The sequence below is a fragment of the Mandrillus leucophaeus genome, unplaced genomic scaffold (genome assembly GCF_000951045.1).
Source record: "Mandrillus leucophaeus isolate KB7577 unplaced genomic scaffold, Mleu.le_1.0 Scaffold1208, whole genome shotgun sequence".
Lineage (NCBI taxonomy): Eukaryota > Metazoa > Chordata > Mammalia > Primates > Cercopithecidae > Mandrillus > Mandrillus leucophaeus.
In genome coordinates, this window is record NW_012100410.1 from 394,742 (window position 1) to 412,800 (window position 18,059).

At 45.4% G+C, this 18,059-nt stretch overlaps 1 pseudogene across 1 annotated transcript; it reads right to left on the reverse strand.

The window, feature by feature from the left end:
* Positions 1–143: 143 nt before the first annotated feature.
* On the reverse strand, positions 144–1,172 carry LOC105532522 (annotated as a pseudogene). Its single transcript, XR_001004995.1, has one exon. The product of XR_001004995.1 is annotated as an ankyrin repeat domain-containing protein 13C pseudogene (transcript).
* Between the last annotated feature and the right edge of the window lie 16,887 nt (positions 1,173–18,059).

An 18,059-nucleotide genomic window follows, 5' to 3' on the forward strand; every position in this document is an offset into this window, starting at 1 on the left:
ATAGCTCCATAAACAACGGGAGAAAACCAGGTTGGGTGAGAGGCAACCTAAAATTTCTGGCAGTCCAGAATCAGCAAATCGAAGGCCTGTCTCAAACAAAACAGCTTCTCACGAGAAACTTTGAAGTGGGCAAGGAGGATACATTCCTTTGCACCCACAAGAACCAACCCCCTGACCACTGGCACGCTATTACTGAGTCGGTCATGATTTACCGAATGGCCCGGATGATGGGCAAAGGAGAGAAAAGAAGAGTCTGCTGGAGGGGGGGCCTAGGATTCCAGAAGCCTGGGGAGGCACACCCTAGGCTCAGGGAAGGAGAGAGGTGGAGAGGGGCTAGCACTCCTCACCGTGATTATCTTTCTGCCCGATATTGTGCGTGCGGATGAGAGAGGAAAGTCTCCTCACATCCCCCTTGAAGACGCACTCGTGCACTGGGTAGTGTGCAGGGCAACTGCCTGCATCCGCGACGACAGCAACGGGGTTGGTGCCGGCCAGAAGGGCCGGGGACTGGGAGGTGGCAGTCACGGAGGAATTGTGCAGCGGCAGAGCCGGGGCGCCGGGGGGATTGGAGGAGGACGGAGCTGCCTTCAGCTGCAGCCGGTGGTGATGGTTACTGAAGATCTTATGACAAGATTTGCCGCCCTTGCCAATCCTGCTTCTGGTAAAGGTGCCGCCAAGGGCAGCCGCCGCTTCCTCATCCCCGGGCTCCAGCAGGTCCCCTTCTTCTTTGCTGGGCTTGTGGTCCCTCCGCAGTGAGCGGATCTTCTCCCCGGTCATCGCCGCCGCCAGGGGCAAGGCGGGGAATCGGGAGGCTCACCGCTGGCGACTGAGCTGGCGCTGCGGCGGCCCAAGGCGATTAGAGCGGTGGCCAGGAGCCTCCAGCGCAGCATGAACTCCCACTGCGCCCCCGAGCCTGGGACAAACGCATCTCCCGGGGAAGAGCCGGCTCTCGCCTAGGCACGAAGGGACGCGCGCTCGCTGGGGGGAGCTAGAGCTCAGGTGCCCACGACATCAAGATCTCAGCCTCGCCGTCGCAGCTACGGTCGCCGCCTCACACCGAAAAACAGGGCACGGCCATCTTCCTCTTGCTCCTCTCGCGAGAGCTCCCCCCGCGAGAGCTCCCCCCGGGAGCGAAGAGAGAGGAAACACCGCGATAAGAGAGCCACCAGCTCCCTCCCTCGCACCTTGTATTCCCAGAATCACTAGGCGCCCGCGCCTCCCAAGCAGCGTGTTTCCGCCCCGAGCTGGAGTTTCCCAGCTGCCAGCCGACCTCGAGACCGCACTCCCACCAACCGCGCTTTTTGTGGGCGGTCTGAAGCCACAGCCTGCGTTGGATATGTTCGGTGCATGTTATAAACAACCACTTAAACCCTCCGGATCTGCGCCTACCGCAGAGGAATGCAGAATGACGCCACGGCACGCAGGATGTGATATCGCCGAGATGCACAGAATACTCGTTCAATCAACATTTACTGAGCATCTACTTCGTGCCATACACCGAGCTAGCAAATATGTAGAGCACCAGTCCTGATTGCAAGGAGCACTATACAAGAGGAATGACAGCCAAACAATTAAAAGAGGAGGCGGGGTTGCACGCAAAAAAGGGAGGGGCGAATTTTTGTGTTGAGTTGTCAGGAAACTCATAGAAGAGTTTAGGGGCTGACTTTGGAAAATGATGGGCTGTCCAGCAAACGGAAAGAGGGGAGGCCACTCAAATATGTATTCGATGAATGAATTTCGGGCAGATGTCAGAGTTAACATGAGGGTGGAGACACTCAAGGAGCGCAAATAATCGTGTAACTGAAATATAATTGTATTAGTTCATGGCCAACCTCAACCTAGTGTCAAACTCTGAAGAAATGTGAATCTGCCAACCATAAAACTTTAACAAAGTAACTAAAGCTGGCCACTGAGGAGGTAAGGATGGGGGTTAGCAAAACATCCTAAAGATCTTAACCCATTTAGCTCTCCAAAGTTCCCCTATATTCTGACAGCAAATACTTCAGGTCTCTTTTTTTTTTTTTTTTTTTTTTGACATCGTCTCTGTAGTCCAGGCTAGAGTACAGTGGTGTGATCTCGGCTCACTGCGACCTCCATCTCCCAGGTCCAAGTGATTCTCCTGCCTCAGCCTCCAGAGTAGCTGGGATTATAGGCCCGCGCCACCCCACCAAGCTAATTTTTGTACTTTTAGTAGAGACGGGGTTTCGCCATGTTGGCCAGTCTGGTCTTGAACCCTGACCTTAGTGATCCGCCAGCCTCAGCCTCCCAAAGTGCTGGGATTACAGGCATGAGCCACTGCGCTCAGCCAGATCTCTTCTTTCTGAAGTTTATACTACCACTAACTCATCTCCACAAACAAACAATTCTGTGGGCCTCTCTTAATCCTCCCCGATCACTCAACTTTTCACCTCCCAATTTTCTTCCCAGTCTATTCAAATAAACCTCTTTCTTCCTTTTCTTTCTTTTTCATTGGAGTGGAGAGTTCCGTTTATGTTAAAACATTACCCAATCAGCAGTTCAAAGCATCCTCTTGCGACAGCAATAGAGATTGAGCAAATACATGCAGTAATATTTTCTTCTTCCACAATAGCCAATATTTATTGTTAACGCTAAGCCAGGCAGTATGCTTGGCACTTTATATGCTGTTATCTCCCCGTGATTAGCATTAATATCCTCACTTGAAGTTTTTTAACTTCAAGTTTAAAAAACTTGCCCAATACTTCAATGCTAGCATGTGGTATAATCAAATCTGACTGTAAGGCTAGAGAGAGAGGAAGGGCCAGGTCATGCAGGGCTTTGTATGTCATCTTAAAAGTTTACACTTGGCCAGGCGCGGTGGCTCACGCCTGTAATCCCAGCTCTGTGGGAGGCCGAGGCAGGCGGATCATGAGGTCAGGAGTTTGAGACCAGCCTGGCCAATATGGTGAAACCCCCTCTCTACTAAAAACACAAACATTAGCTGGATGTGGTGGCATTCGCCTGTACTCCCAGCTACTCCGGAGGCTGAGGCAGAAGAATCGCTTGAACCCAGGAGGCAGGGCTGCAGTGGGCCGAGATCATGCCACTGCACTCCAGCCTCAGCAACACAGTGAGACTCTGTCCAAAAAAAAAAAAGAGAGAGAATAGTCTTTTTAGAGAACTTAAAGCAGGGAATAGCATAATGCAATTCACCTTTTTAGAAAATTCAGTCACTCAGGCCAGGCGCAGTGGCTCATGCCTGTAATCCCACCACTTTGGAAGACCGAGGTGGGGGGATCACCTGAGGTCAGGAGTTCAAAACCAGCCTGGTCAACATGGTGAAACCCCGTCTCTACTAAAAATACAAAAATTAGCTGGGCATGGTGGGCACCTGTAATCCCAGCTACTCAGGGGGCTGAGGCAGGAGAATCGCTTGAACCTGGGAGGTGGAGGTTGCAGTGAGCCAAGACCGTGCCATTGCACTGCAGCCTGGGTGAGAAGAGCAAAACTCCATCTCTAAATAAATAAATAAATAAATAAATGAAAATTCAGTCACTCATACTTTAGATAAGCATCAAGAACAGAATTTTAAAGAAGTGTGCAGTAATTCAGATGATGAGAGCATGAACCAAGTTAGTGAGAGTGAGGCAGGAAAAGGTTTAAGAGATTTTTTTTAAAATGAGTTCAATCTTAGCATATTGAGTTGAAAGTTGCTTATCTGTAGGGAGTTAGATGGTCTACATTTTAGATATTTGCAAGTGATCCTTAGGTGACAGAGAACCAGGTATAGGCTGGATTCAGAAGTTATTATTACACAGAAATTGATGCTCAAGAAGTAGGTGAGGGCCGGCCGCGGTGGCTCAAGCCTGTAATCCCAGCACTTTGGGAGGCCGAGACGGGTGGATCACAAGGTCAGGAGATCGAGACCATCCTGGCTAACCGCGTGAAACCCCGTCTCTACTAAAAACTACAAAACACTAGCCAGGCGAGGTGGCGGGCGCCTGCAGTCCCAGCTACTCGGGAGGCTGACGCAGGAGAATGGTGTAAACCTGGGAGGCGGAGCTTGCAGTGAGCTGAGATCCGGCCACTGCACTCCAGCCTGGGTGACAGAGCGAGACTCCGTCTCAAAAAAAAAAAAAAAAAAAAAAAAAAGAAGTAGGTGAGTTCCCCAAAGAAGAGTTTATAGAGTGAGAAATTAAGAAGGTCCAGTATAGAACAAAATCTTGAAAACACCAATATTCAAAGCGTGTGTATAGGGAAAGTGGCCAGCATACTATTATTACTAAAAACCTACACCAAATAATATCTCATTATACTTGTGAAGTATTCTATCACTAGATCCTAGATTTGAAATTTCTTTATTAGTGGCTGTCACCCATGAATGACATGGATGTCACCCATGGAATGTGGAAACTCCTAAGTATCCCTCCAGTAAAATCAAACACCATACATACCAAAAATAATAGTCAGGCCAAGTGTGGTAGCTCACACCTATAATCCCAACACTTTGAAAGACCAAAGCGGGAGGATCACTTGAGGTCAGGAGTTTGAAACCAGCCTAGGCAACATAGTGGAATCCCATCTCTATCAAAAAATATAAAAAATTAGCCACCTGTGGTGCTGAACACCTGTAGTCCCAGCTACTCAGGAGGCTGGAGTGGGAGACCCACTTGAGCCCAGGAGTCCAAGGCTGCAGTGAACTGGGATTGCACCACTGCACACCAGCCTGAGTGACAGGTAACCTGTTTTAAAAGTAAATCATCACTCTTAGCAAACTATTGCAAGAATAGAAAATCAAACACCACATGTTTTCACTCATAGGTGGGAACTGAACAATGAAAACACTTGGAAACAGGAAGGGGAACATCCCACACTGGGGCTTGTTGTGGGGAGGGGGGAGGAAGGAGGGCTAACATTAGGAGATATACCTAATGTAAATGACGAATTAATGGGTGCAGCACACCAACATGGCACATGTATACATATGTAACAAACCTGCACGTTGTGCACATGTACCCTAGAACTTAAAGTATAATAAAAAAGAAAAATAAATAAATAAATAAAATTCACCTTTATTTATTATTTATGTTACTTAATTTTGAGACGGAGTTTTGCTCTTGTTGCCCATGCTGGACTGCAACGGTGTGGTCTCGGCTCACTGCAACCTCTGCCTTCTGGGTTCAAACGATTCTCCTGCCTCAGCCTCCCAAGTAGTTGAGATTACAGGTCTCCATCAGCATGCCCAGCTATTTTTTGTATTTTTAATAGAGATAGGGTTTCACCATGTAGGACAGGCTGGTCTCGAACCTCTGACCTCAGGTGATCTGCCCACCTTGGCCTCCCAAAGTGCTGGGATTACAGGCATGAACCACCATACCAGGACTTATTTTTTGTTGTTTTTTTGAGATGGGGTCTCATTTTGTCAGCTAGGCTGAAGTGCAGTGGTGTGATTTCAGCTCACTGCAACCTCCACCTCCCAGGCTCAAGTGGATCCTCCTGCTTCAGCCTCCCAAGTACTGGCACTATAGGGCCTGGCTAATTTTTGTATTTTTTTGTAGAAACTGGGTTTGACCATGTCACCCAGGCTAATCTCAAACTCCTGGACTCAAACCATTAACTCACCTCGGCTTCCTGAAGTGTTGGGGTTACAGGTGTGAGCTACTGCCCCCGGCCCATTCATTTTTTTTTTTTTTTTTTACAGAGACTGTGTCTCACTGTGTTGGCCAGGCTAGCCTTGAACTCTTGGGCCCAGGCGATCCTTCTACCTCGGCCTCCCAAAGTGCTGAGACTACAGGTGTGAGCCACTGCACTTGGCCCCATCTATTATTTTTAAGGGCTTGTAAAAATGGCAGAAATATAAGATTACAATATATTATAAAAAAGATAGAAATATGACTGTAATACATTATGAAAAATACAAGGATTGAAATTATATAAGCTCCCAATATAATATAAAAGAGGAAGTCATTAATTCTATTTGGGGAAAATAGAAATTGGATGATCGGAAAATCTTTCTGGGCTGGGCGTGGTGGCTTAAGCCTGTAATCCCAGCACTTTGGAAGGCCAAGGTGGGCAGGTCACTTGAGGTCAGGAGTTCAGCCTGACCAATGGTGAAACCCCATTTCTACTGAAAAATACAAAAGAATCAGCCAGACATGGTGACGTCTGCTGGTAGTCCTAGCTGCTCGGGAGGCTGAGGCAGGAGCCTCAGTTTGACTCCTGAACCCAGGAGGCAAAGGTTGCAATGAGATTGCGCCACTGCACACCAGCCTGGGCGATATAGAGTGAGACTCTCTCTAAAAAAAAAAAAAAAAAAAAAAGAATTACATCAAATTTTATCTCTTCTTAGCACAAGTATTTTTTTTTTTAACTTGGCATAGAATTCAGAGCCAGGAAATTGTGTTGCACTAACTCTCTAAATAAAATTTAGCATGTCATTCTATTATGAACGTATGCCACAAACCACAATAGTATTAGCATTAGTAGTACCTGTGACTTCACAACCAAAAAAACCACAGGTATTTTCATTTCACATAACAGTTGCTGCAGACAACTCAAAATTTCATTTGTAGCCATTAGTACCTCTAAAATTAGCTTAATACGTATGCTCATTGGTATGTCTTGTTCTTTAATGAGTTAATGAAGAAGGATATATACTACTGTATTACGAATTTGTTTTTAAAATATTTTGTTGGCTATTTCAATACTCAAAATTTCCTTGTAATCTAAAATATTTTACGCATTTAAAAACACTGTTCTGAAAATGGGTCCCTAGGTTTCTCCACACTGCCAAAGAGTCAATGGCACAAAAACAGAAGTTAGGAACTTCTTCATAGGAATATTTAATGATACCTGCCCATTCGTCTCCTTATCTCTCCTATCCAGCAACCCATCATTCTGAATTAGGTGTCCCTCCTTTGTCTTCTTTCTGATTTCCCATTGTAACTTCTGCTTGCCTCCTTGATATTCTTATCTGGTCTCAACTAATCCTTGGAGCTCTCTGAGTACTGGAACCATGCTGACCATTGCTGTATGCAGAATGCCCTACAGGGAGTGAATGCTTAATATTAATAATAAGCAGTTGTTGAATTAATCAATTCATTAGAACACAAAACCCCAAATATCTTCAAGGTACTAAGACAACTGCAGACTCAGTAATGAGATGCTTTAAATAATCCCAATATAACTACACTGAAATTAGCTACTACGCTCTTGGATTCTTACATGAAACCAAAGGGTAGATACATCATTTAGGACTTTTTGTTTTTCATATGCAAGTAACAATAAATTCAGTTGAAACAGGGTTAAATTACAGGAATGTATTGACTTACATACCAGAAAGGTGCAGAGATAAGTCTTCAAGAGTGGCCCCTCAGGATCCCGTGTCAGTTTTTCAGTGAATCTCTCAGTGTTTCTCTTTGTATGAGGAGTCCTCCTCAGGCCAGCTTCCTTCAAGAACACAAGATAGCTGCCAGCAGCTAACAGCGGCCACATGCTTCCTCCTTAAGGTCCAAAGGAGTTCCTGCTCCCAGATAAATCTGGAGTATGACACTTACAAAATAACCCAGAGTCAAAGCTGTGTCCTAGAGAACGGTGTAGAGAACGGTGATTGGCTCAGGCCTGAGTTATCTGACAAACCCCTGTGAAGAAGGGGATTACTCAGATTAGTTTCACCCAATCAGAATTGATCTTGGAGCCAGAGGTGGGGCCAAGCTCTCCAAACCGTGAACTGTTTCATAATGGCAATGAGGTGGGGAATAATGTTGGAGATACAAACGCGAGAGTGGTCAGCAAAGGTACTACACCCAAAGACTTAAAACAGGATTTTGCTTCAAAAAAATCTGTTATCACAGTGTCTTAAATTCAATATGATAAAATATGTAGTGATTATCAATTATATCAATATGTAATGAGTAAATAACTTCACTGGTAAACACTGTATTTACTTTTTATTCAAATTTTACCAAGATAGAATGCAATCCAACAATTCAAGTGTAGAACTAAACTACTGGCCATGTGCTGTGGCTCATGCCTGTAATCCCAGCCCTTTGGGAGGCCGAGGCTGGTAGATCACCTGAGGCCAGGAGTTCGAGACCAGCCTGTCCAACATGGCAAAACCCCATCTCTACTAAAAATACAAATATTAGCTGGACATGGTGGTGCACCCCTATAATCCAAGCTACCCAGGAGGCTGGGGCAGGAGTATAGCTTGAAGCTGGGAGGCGGAGGTTGCAGTGAGCCAAGATTGTGCCATTGCACTCCTGCCTGTGTGACAGAGGTAGAGTCCATGCCAAAAGGAAAAAAAAAAAAAAAAAACACTGAAAACTAAACTACTGAATTTGCTAGATAATACTCTGTAGTTCTACAAATTAGCAAATTAATTTCTCTCATGGTGTAGTTACCCCAAATAATGCTCAATTTGCCTTGAATAACAGAAAGCTTCTGAAAAATGAATGTTTTTCAACTTTTTCTAATGAGAGTTTTGTTAAATAGTTTATGTGCTCACCAACACAAAACACTGACTAGACAGTTAAATCTGGCTCTAAGAAAGAACATTCTGAATTCTGCCAGAAATTCATGTATCCATATTAGCCCTATACAAAGCACCTAATCCCCACCTAATACCTAATCGTGGTATCTTCATTTAACAAAAGCAGTAGTATGGTAACATGAAATACAGAACAGCAGTACCGTACAAAATAAAATCTCACTCGTTATATTTTTTAAATGTATCATCAGACATCTGTAGTTACTAACCTTACTCAATTCTCATTGCATTGCATACTAATGCTGTTTCTAGTGTAAACATTAGTGCAAGTTTAGTCTACATCTTTTTTCTTTCATCTTCTCTGAAGATGTGTGTTTTATATTCTCACAATAATCTGGAATATGATTTCCTACACTCCACATTGGTTGAACAAGATCTAGGAGTATTTTGTTTGATAGATGATACAGCTGTCTGACTGATGAGGTAATCGTCTCTGAAATCTGACAACACAACAGTACACTGACAGATGAAAATAACAAACCATGTAAATCAATACTTTCTTCACACATTTTACTTCCATCTCCCTGGGTCTCAGTATTTTTCTGTTTCCTCTAAATCTGCCCCCTTCCTTTCTCAGAGGCAATGCAGAGCACTTTCCCTTTCTTCTACAGTTTCTGATCAGTGGTTATCAGTGATTTTGTAAAATTTCTCTTAAGTAATCAGAAAAAAATCTGAGAAGCAGAGGTTGCCAAGGAAACCAGAGCCAATAACAGCCGGAAGTTCCTGAAGGAAGAAACTCGTTTGAGACAGATAAAACCCACAGACTGATTTGGAGGAAGAGGGAGAAAAAATGCCAGGATCATAGTGAAAGGCTAAGTCAATGACATGAAAAGGAAAAGATAAAGTACAACATTCATAATTAAAATTATTTTTAGATCGACAAAGGCTAGAGACAAGAGAATTAGAACAGACACAGGAATGGGTTTTTTAGTGAAAGAAGAGGTTAAGACACAAAGGGTAGGCCCAACACTTTGGAAGGCCGAGGCAGGTGGATCACTTGAGGCCAGGAGTTCAATACCGGATTGGCCAACATGACGAAAACCCATCTCTACTAAAAATACAAAAATTAGCCAGGTGTGGTGGTGCATGCCTATAATCCCAGTTACTACAGAGGCTGAGCAGGAAAAATGCTTGAACCTGGGAGGTGGAGGTTGCAGTGAGCCGAGATCCAGCCTGGGCAACAGGGCACGACTGTCTCAAAAAAAAAAGGGTAGTGTGTAAGAGATTAAATGGTATAGATAGACAAGGGTCAGCACTTGTGTCCATAGCTTCCTGGATATGTTTTATTTTAAATTAATTTATTGCTCAGAATATATGTAACTATATTCTGTATCTACAGTCTAAATACTCTGGACTGGTGCAGTGGCTCACGCCTATAATCCTAGCACTTGGGGATGCCCAGGCGGGTGCATCACCTGAGGTCAGGAGTTCAAGACCAGCCTGGCCAACATGGCCAAAACCCGTGTCTACTAAAAATACAAAAATTAGCTGGGCGTGGTGGCAGGTGCCTGTAATCCCAGCTACTCGGGAGGCTGAGGCAGGAGAATCACTTTTACCCAGGGGCAGAGGTTGCAGTGAGCCGAGATCGTGCCACTGCACTCCAGCCTGGGTGACAGAGTGAGACTCTGTCTCAAAAATAAAAATAAAAAAAAAAATTAAATTAAATTAAATTAAAATTAAAATAAAATAAATAAAAATTCCTCAAGAACAACTAACTCAAAACTTCCAAAATGAAGCTCATCTCCATCAGCAATCTCACTGGCCAAATCCATATTTCACTTTTCATTACCTTTGACTCCTCCCTTGCCATGAGGCAGGAAAATAGTGTCTGGAGACAGGAAACATAAGGCCAATTCACACTTGAGCTATGACAGGAAATATCCTCTCCATAGGGTGTATGCTGTAAATAACTTCGTAATTTTACTTCATCCTCTCCATTTACATAGGCTGTAACCCAAGTAACTAATGGAATCCTCTAGGGGGTATTTAAACTCCCAAAAAAATCTGTAACAGGTCCTTTGAGCCCCTATGCTCGGGCCGGCTCCCACGCTGTGGAGTGTACTTTCATTTTCAGTAAAACCCTTCGTTCCTTCCTCGCTTTGTGCATTTTGTCCAACTTTTTGTTCAAGATGCCAAGAACCTGGACCCCCTCCACCGTTAACAGTCATAAACTCCACATTCAACCAGTCACAAAATCTTGACCTTTCTACCTACTGCAGAGCTCTAAAATGGTACTATTTCTCTTGATTTTTCCACTGCTGATGAAAAGAGTCAAACTCTGTAAGATATTTGAAGAGATTCATTCTGAATCAAATATGAGTGACCATGGCCTGTGACACAGCCCTCAGGAGGTCCTGAGAACATGTGCCCCAGGTAGTCGGGGTACAGCTTAGTTTTATACATTTTAGGGAGGTACGAGACATTAACCAAACACATTTAAGAAATACATTGGTTTGGTCCAGAAAGGCAGGACAGCTTGAGGTGGTGAGGGAGACTTCAGGCTATCAGTAAATTTATTTGTTTTTGTTTTGTTTGAAATGGAGTCTCCCTGGGACACCCAGGCTGGAGTACAATGGTGTGATCTCGGCTCACTGCAACCTCAGCTTCTTGGTTTCAAGCAATTCTCCTGCCTCAGCCTCTTGAGAAGCTGGGACTACAGGCATGTGCCACCACGCCTGGCTAATTTTTGTATTTTCAGTATAGATGGGGTTTCACCATATTGGCCAGGCTATTCTTAAACTCCTGACCTCAAGTGATCCGCCTGCCTCGGCCTCCCAAAGTGCTGGGATTACAGGCCTGAGTCACTGCACCTGGTTTATAGGTATATTTAAAAATTTTCTAGTTGACAATTGGTTGAGTTTGTCTAAAGACCTGGAATTAACAGAAAGGATTGTCTGGGTTAAGATAAAGGATTGTGGAGACCCAAGTTCTTATTTGCAGAAGAAACCTTCAAGTACTAGGCTTCAGAGAGAAGAGACTGTAAAATGTTTCTTATCAGACTTAAAGTCTGTGCTGATGTTAATGCTGGAGAAGTGTAATCAGGTATGTTCGACCACCACTTCCCATCAGGACCTGAAACAGTCTCTGCAGCTAAATTTTAAAAGAGCCCTGAATGAGGAGGAAGTCCATTCAGATAGATGGTTGGAAGGGGGGTCTGAGAATTTTATTTTTGGTTCATACTACTAGCCATATTTGAATTCAGGCTACTATTACTTGAAACTGTCTCCAAACTGATCTGTCACTCCCATTTCCCACCTATGCTTGCACACACAAAACCCCACATCACTCACCCCTTGGATTGCCAGATGTATCAAATAAAATTATAGGACACCCAGTTAAATTTAAAGTTCAAATATCCAACAACTTTTTAGTATACGTGTATCCCAAATAGGACAGGGATATTTGTAATACTTGAGATATTGTCCCAAGCAGTATTTGGGATGTACTTATACTTAAAAAAAAAATTAAAAAATAAAAAAAAATGTTGGCCGGGTGCGGTGGATCATGCCTGTAATTCCAGCACTTTGGGAGGCTGAGGCGGGTGGATCACGAGGTCGGGAGACTGAGACCATCCTGGTTAACACGGTGAAACCCCGTCTCTACTAAAAAATACAAAAAATTAGCCAGGCGCAGTGATGGGCGCCTGTAGTCCCAGCTACTGGGGAGTCAGAGGCAGGAGAATGGCGTGAACCCGGGAGGCGGAGCTTGCAGTGAGCCGCGATGGCGCCACCGCACTCCAGCCTGGGCGACAGAGCGAGACTCCGTCTCCAGGGGGGAAAAAAAATGTTGTTTATCTGAAATTCACATTTACCTGGACTTCCCTAAAGCAAAAATAAAATTGTAAGGCCCCCCGGAGCATCTGAATAGACTTCCTCCACAGCCAGGGTGCTCTTAAATTTTAACCTGAGAGGCTGGGCGCAGTGGCTCACGCCTATAATCCCAGCATTTTGGGAGGCCGAGCCGGGTGGATCATCTGAGGTCAGGAGTTCGAGACCAGCCTGGACAACGTGGTGAAAACCCGTCTCTACTAAAAATACAAAAATTAGCTGAGCATGGTGGCAGGCACCTGTAACCCCAGCCACTTAGGAGGCTGAGGCAGGAGAAAGGCTTGAAACCAGGAGGTGGAGGTTGCAGTGAGTCAAGATTGTATCATTGCACTCTAGCCTGGGTAACAAGAGTTAAATTCTGTCTCACCTGAGAGACTGGTTCAGGCCATAATGAGAAGTGGGGATCAGACCTGCTTCATGATACCTCTCCGGCATTAACATCAACACAGACCTTAAATCTTAAATAGACCTTTACAGTCTATTCTCTATGATGCCTGCTACCTGGAGACTTCATCTGCATGATAAAACTTTGGTCTCTGCAAGCCAGACATTTCCTTTCTGTTGATCCCAAGTATTTAGATAAACTCAACCAACTGTCAACCAGAAAATGTTTAAATCATACTGGAAGCCCTCCCCACCCACCACTTTGAGTTGTCCTGCTTTTCTGAACCCAACCAATATATTTCTTTTCTTTTTTTTTTTTTGTTTTTTTTTCTGAGATGGAGTCTCGCTCTGTTGCACAGGTTGGAGTACAGTGGTGTGATCTCGGCTCTCTGCAAGCTCTGCCTCCTGGGTTCATGCCATTCTCCTGCCTCAGCCTCCCGAGTAGCTGGGACTACAGGTGCCCGCCATCACGCCCAGCTAATTTTTTGTATTTTTAGTAGAGACAGGGTTTCACTGTGTGAGCCGGGATGGTCTCGATCTCCTGACCTCGTGATCTGCCCACCTCAGCCTCCCAAAGTGCTGGGATTACAGGTGTGAGCCACCGCGCCTGGTGGGAAGGGGTTCTTATCTCTCAAGCACATGGTTCCTGCTGCTGTGTCCTTCCCCTATTGGCTAGGGTTAGACTACACAGGCTAAATTAATTCCGATTGGCTAATTTAAAGAGAATGACAGGGTGAGTGCTTTGGCAGGAGTCAGGGCAGAGCAGGTAGCAGGTAATTGGAATGAGTTAGGGTGGAACTGGTGATTGGAATGTAGGGTGGAACAGGTGATCAGAATGAGTCAGGGTGGAGTAGGTAATCAAAAAAGGTTGCTTTACGAGGAAGTTAAGTTTAAAAGCAGAAGGCAAATAATTGAACATATTAATAGTGACATATTAATTCTTTGAAAAGAAATTTAGGACTCATATCTAACACCATCTTGCTTTTGGTGGATTTTGGCTGGCTTCTTTACCACATGCTGTTTTATCAGCAAGGTCTTTGTGACTTGTATTGTGCCGACTTCCTTAACATCCTGGAATTCAGCCTAGTAGATCTCAGCCTTAGTTTACCCAGCCCCTATTCAAGATGGAGTCACCCTGTTTCAAATGCCTCTGACAGTTTTGCTTTGTCACCCAGGCTGGAGTGTTGTTGGTTCACTGGAACACGAGTTCTTACGTTTTTGTCAGACCTCTGAGCCCAAGCCAAGCCATCATATCCCCTGTGACCTGCATGTATACATCCAGATGGCCTGAAGCAAGTGAAGAATCACAAAAGAAGTGAAAATGGCCAGTTCCTGCCTTAACTGCTGACATCCAACCATTGTGATTTGTTCCTGCCCCACCTTAACTGAGCGATTAACCATGTGAAATTCCCTCTCCTGGCTCAGAAGCTCCCCTACTGAGCACCTTGTGACTCCCATCCCTGCCCGCCAGAGAACAACCCCCTTTGAGTGTAATTTTCCTCTACCTACCCAAATCCCATAAAACGGCCCCACCCCCATCTCCCTTCGCTGACTCTCTTTTGGTACTCAGCCTGCCTGCACCTAGGTGATTAAAAAGCTTTATTGCTCACACAAAGCCTGTTTGATGGTCTCTTCACAGGGTCGTGTTACCGGGGGTCCTTGCTCCCAGAGCTCCCAAGATGGTGGCGGGCCACTTCCAAGATGGTGGCAAGCCTCGTGTTCTCTGACCTGGAGTTCTTGGCCTCACGGATTCCAAGGAATGGAATCTTGGGCGATGCAGTGAGTGTTATAACTCTATTAGAAGCCGCGGGTCACAGAAGAGAACCGTGGAACCCAGTGACTAGTGTTCAGCTCAATTAGGACGAACCCAGGCACTTAGCCATGCAGGAAAAATGGCAAGCCTTTAGCCTGATCGGGAGTGGCAATGGGCGCCTCACTGGATCAAGAGCACAGCAGGCACCCTGCTGGATCCGGAGGGATAGAAGTCAGTGGCGGGTCTGTGACAGCAGCAAACAGCAGTGGTGGATGGTGAGCGAAAGCTCAGCTGGAGCCGTAACAAAACACGGACCAGAAAAGTGCAGTTGCAAGATTTAATAGAGTGAAATAAAGTGAAGACAGAGCTCCCATATAAGGGGAGGGGACCCAAAGGGGGTTGTCCTAGCTGGCTCAAATGCCTGGGTTTATATCCTGATCCTTGTCCCTCCCACTGTGCTCTCAGGCAATAGATAATTGGCCTGTTTTGCCTAATTAGCATTTTAGTGAGCTCTCTGATTGGTCAGGTGTGGGCTAAGTTGCAAGCCCCGTGTTTAAAGGTGGATGTGGTCTTCTTCCCAGCTAGGCTTAGAGATTCTTAGTTGGCCTAGGAAATTCCAGCTAGTCCTGTCTCTCAGACACGCGTGACATTTGGTGCCATGACTCAGATCGGGAGATCTCCCTTGGGAGATCAATCCCCTGTCCTCCTGCTCTTTGCTCCATGAGAAAGATCCACCTATGACCTCTGGTCCTCAGACCAACCAGACCAAAGAACATCTCACCAATTTTAAATCGGGTAAGTGGTCTCTTTTTACTCTCTTCTCCAACCTCTCTCACTATCCCTCAACCTCTCTCCTTTCAATCTTGGCGCCATCCTTCAATCTCTCCCTTCTCTTAATTTCAGTTCCTTTCCTTTTCTGGTAGAGACGGAGGAGACGCATTTTATCCATGAACCCAAAACTCTGGCAGCCGTCACGGACTTGGGAAGACAGTCTTCCCTTGGTGTTTAATCACTGCAGGGACCCCTGCTTGATTATTCATCCACGTTTCAGAGGTGTCTGATCATCGCAGGGACGACTGCCTTGATCTTCACCCTTAGCGGCAAGCACCACTTTCCTGGGGGGCAAGCACCCCCCATCCCATCTCTCCATGTCTCTACCCTCTCTTTTCTCTGGGCTTGCCTCCTTCACTATGGGCAACCTTCCACCCTCCATTCTTCCTTTTTCTCCCTTAGCCTGTGTTCTCAAGAACTTAAAACCTCTTCAACTCACACCTGATCTAAAACCTAAATGTCTTATTTTCTTCTGCAATACCACTTGACCCCAGTACAAACTCGACAATGGTTCCAAATAGCCAGAAAACAGCACTTTTGATTTTTCCATCCTACAAGATCTAGATAATTCTCGTCGTAAAATGGGCAAATGGATCTGAGGTGCCTGATATCCAGGCATTCTTTTATATATTGGTCCCTCCCTAGTCTCTGTTTCCAATGCAACTCATCTGAAATCCTCCTTCTTTCCCTCCCGCCTGTCCCCTCAGTCCCAACCCCAAGTGTCACTGTGTCTTTTCAATCTTCCTTTTTACCAACCCATCTGACCTCTCCCCTCCTCCCCAGACTGCTCCTCTTCAGGTCACTCCCCACCAGGCTGAATCAAGCTCCAATTCTTCCTCAGCCTCCACTCCCCCACCCTATAATCCTTCTATCACCTCACCTCCTCACACCAGGTCCGGCTTACAGTTTTGTTCCGTGACTAGCCCTTCCCAACCTGCCCAACAATTTCCTCTTAAAGAGGTGGCTGGAGCTAAAGACATAGTCAAGGTTAATGCTCCTTTTTCTTTATCCGACCTCTCCCAAATCAGTTAGCATTTAGGCTCTTTTTCATCAAATATAAAAACCCAGCCCAGTTCATGGCTTGTTTGGCAGCAACCCTGAGACGCTTTATAGTCCGAGACCCTGAAAGGTCAGAAGGCTGTCTTATTCTCAATATGCATTTTATTACTCTGTCTGCTCCCAACATTAAATAAAGCTCCAAAAATTAGATTCTGGTCCTCAAACCCCACAACAGGACTTAATTAACCTCACCTGCAAGGTGTACAATAATAGAGTAGAGGGAGCCAAGTAGCAACATATTTCTGAGTTACAATTCCTTGCCTCCATTGTGAGAGAAACCCCAGCCACATCTCCAACACACAAGAACTTCAAAATGCCTAAGCTGCCGCAGTCAAGCATTCCTACAGGATCTCCTCCATCAGAATCTTGCTTCAAGTGCCAGTAAAGTGGCCACTGGGCCAAGGAATGCCCGCTGCCTGGGTTTCCTCCTAAGCCATGTCCCATCTGTGTGGGACCCCAATGGAAATCGGACTGTCCAACTCCCACACAGCCACTCCCAGAGCCCCTGGAACTCTGGCCCAAGGGTCTCTGACTCCTTCCCAGATCTTCTCAGCTTAGTGATGTGAAACTGATGTGACCCGATCACCTCAGAAGCCTCCTGGACCATCATAGATGCTTTGGGTAACTCTTACAATGGAGGGTAAGTACGTCCCCTTCTTAATCGATACGAAGGCTACCCACTCCACGTTACCTTCTCTTCAAGGGCCTGTTTCCCTTGCCTTCATAACTGTTGTGGGTATTGATGGCCAGGCTTCTAAACCTCTTAAAACTCCCCAACTCTGATGCCAACTTGGACAACATTCTTTCATGCACTCCTTTTTAGTTATCCCCACCTGCCCAGCTCCCTTATTAGGTCAAGACATTTTAATTAAATGATCTGCTTCCCTGACTATTCCTGGGCTACAACCACACCTCATTGCCGCCTTTTTCCCCAGTTCAAAGCCTCCTTCACATCCTCCCCTTGTATCTCCCCACCTTAATCCACATGTATGGGAAACCTCTACTCCCTCCTTGGTGACCCATCATGCACCCCTTACCATCCCATTAAAACCTAATCACCCTTACCCCACTCAATGCCAATATCCCATCCCACAGCACACTTTAAAAGGATTAAAGCCCATTATCACTCACCTGTTACAGCATGGTCTTTTAAAGTCTATAAACTCTCCTTACAATTCCCACATTTTACCTGTCCAAAAACCAGACAAGTCTTACAATTTAGTTCAGGATCTGCGCCGTATCAACCAAATTGTTTTGCCTATCCACCCTGTGGTGCCAAACCCATATACTCTCCTATCCTCAATACCTTCCTCCACAACCCATTATTCTGTTCTGGATCTCAAACATGCTTTCTTTACTATTCCTTTGCACCCTTCATCCCAGCCTCTCTTCGCTTTCACTTGGACTGACCCTGACACCTATCAGCCTCAGCAACTTACCTGGGCTGTGCTGTCATGAAGCTTCACAGACAGCCCCCGTTACTTCAGTCAAGCCCAAATTTCTTCCTTATCCATTACCTATCTTGGCATAATTCTTCATGAAAACACAAATGCTCTCCCTGTCGATCGTGTCTGTCTGAGCTCTCAAACCCCAACCCCTTCTACAAAACAACAACTCGTTTCCTTCCTGAGCATGATTGGATACTTTCACCTTTGGATACCTGGTTTTGCCATCTTAATAAAACCATTATATAAACTCA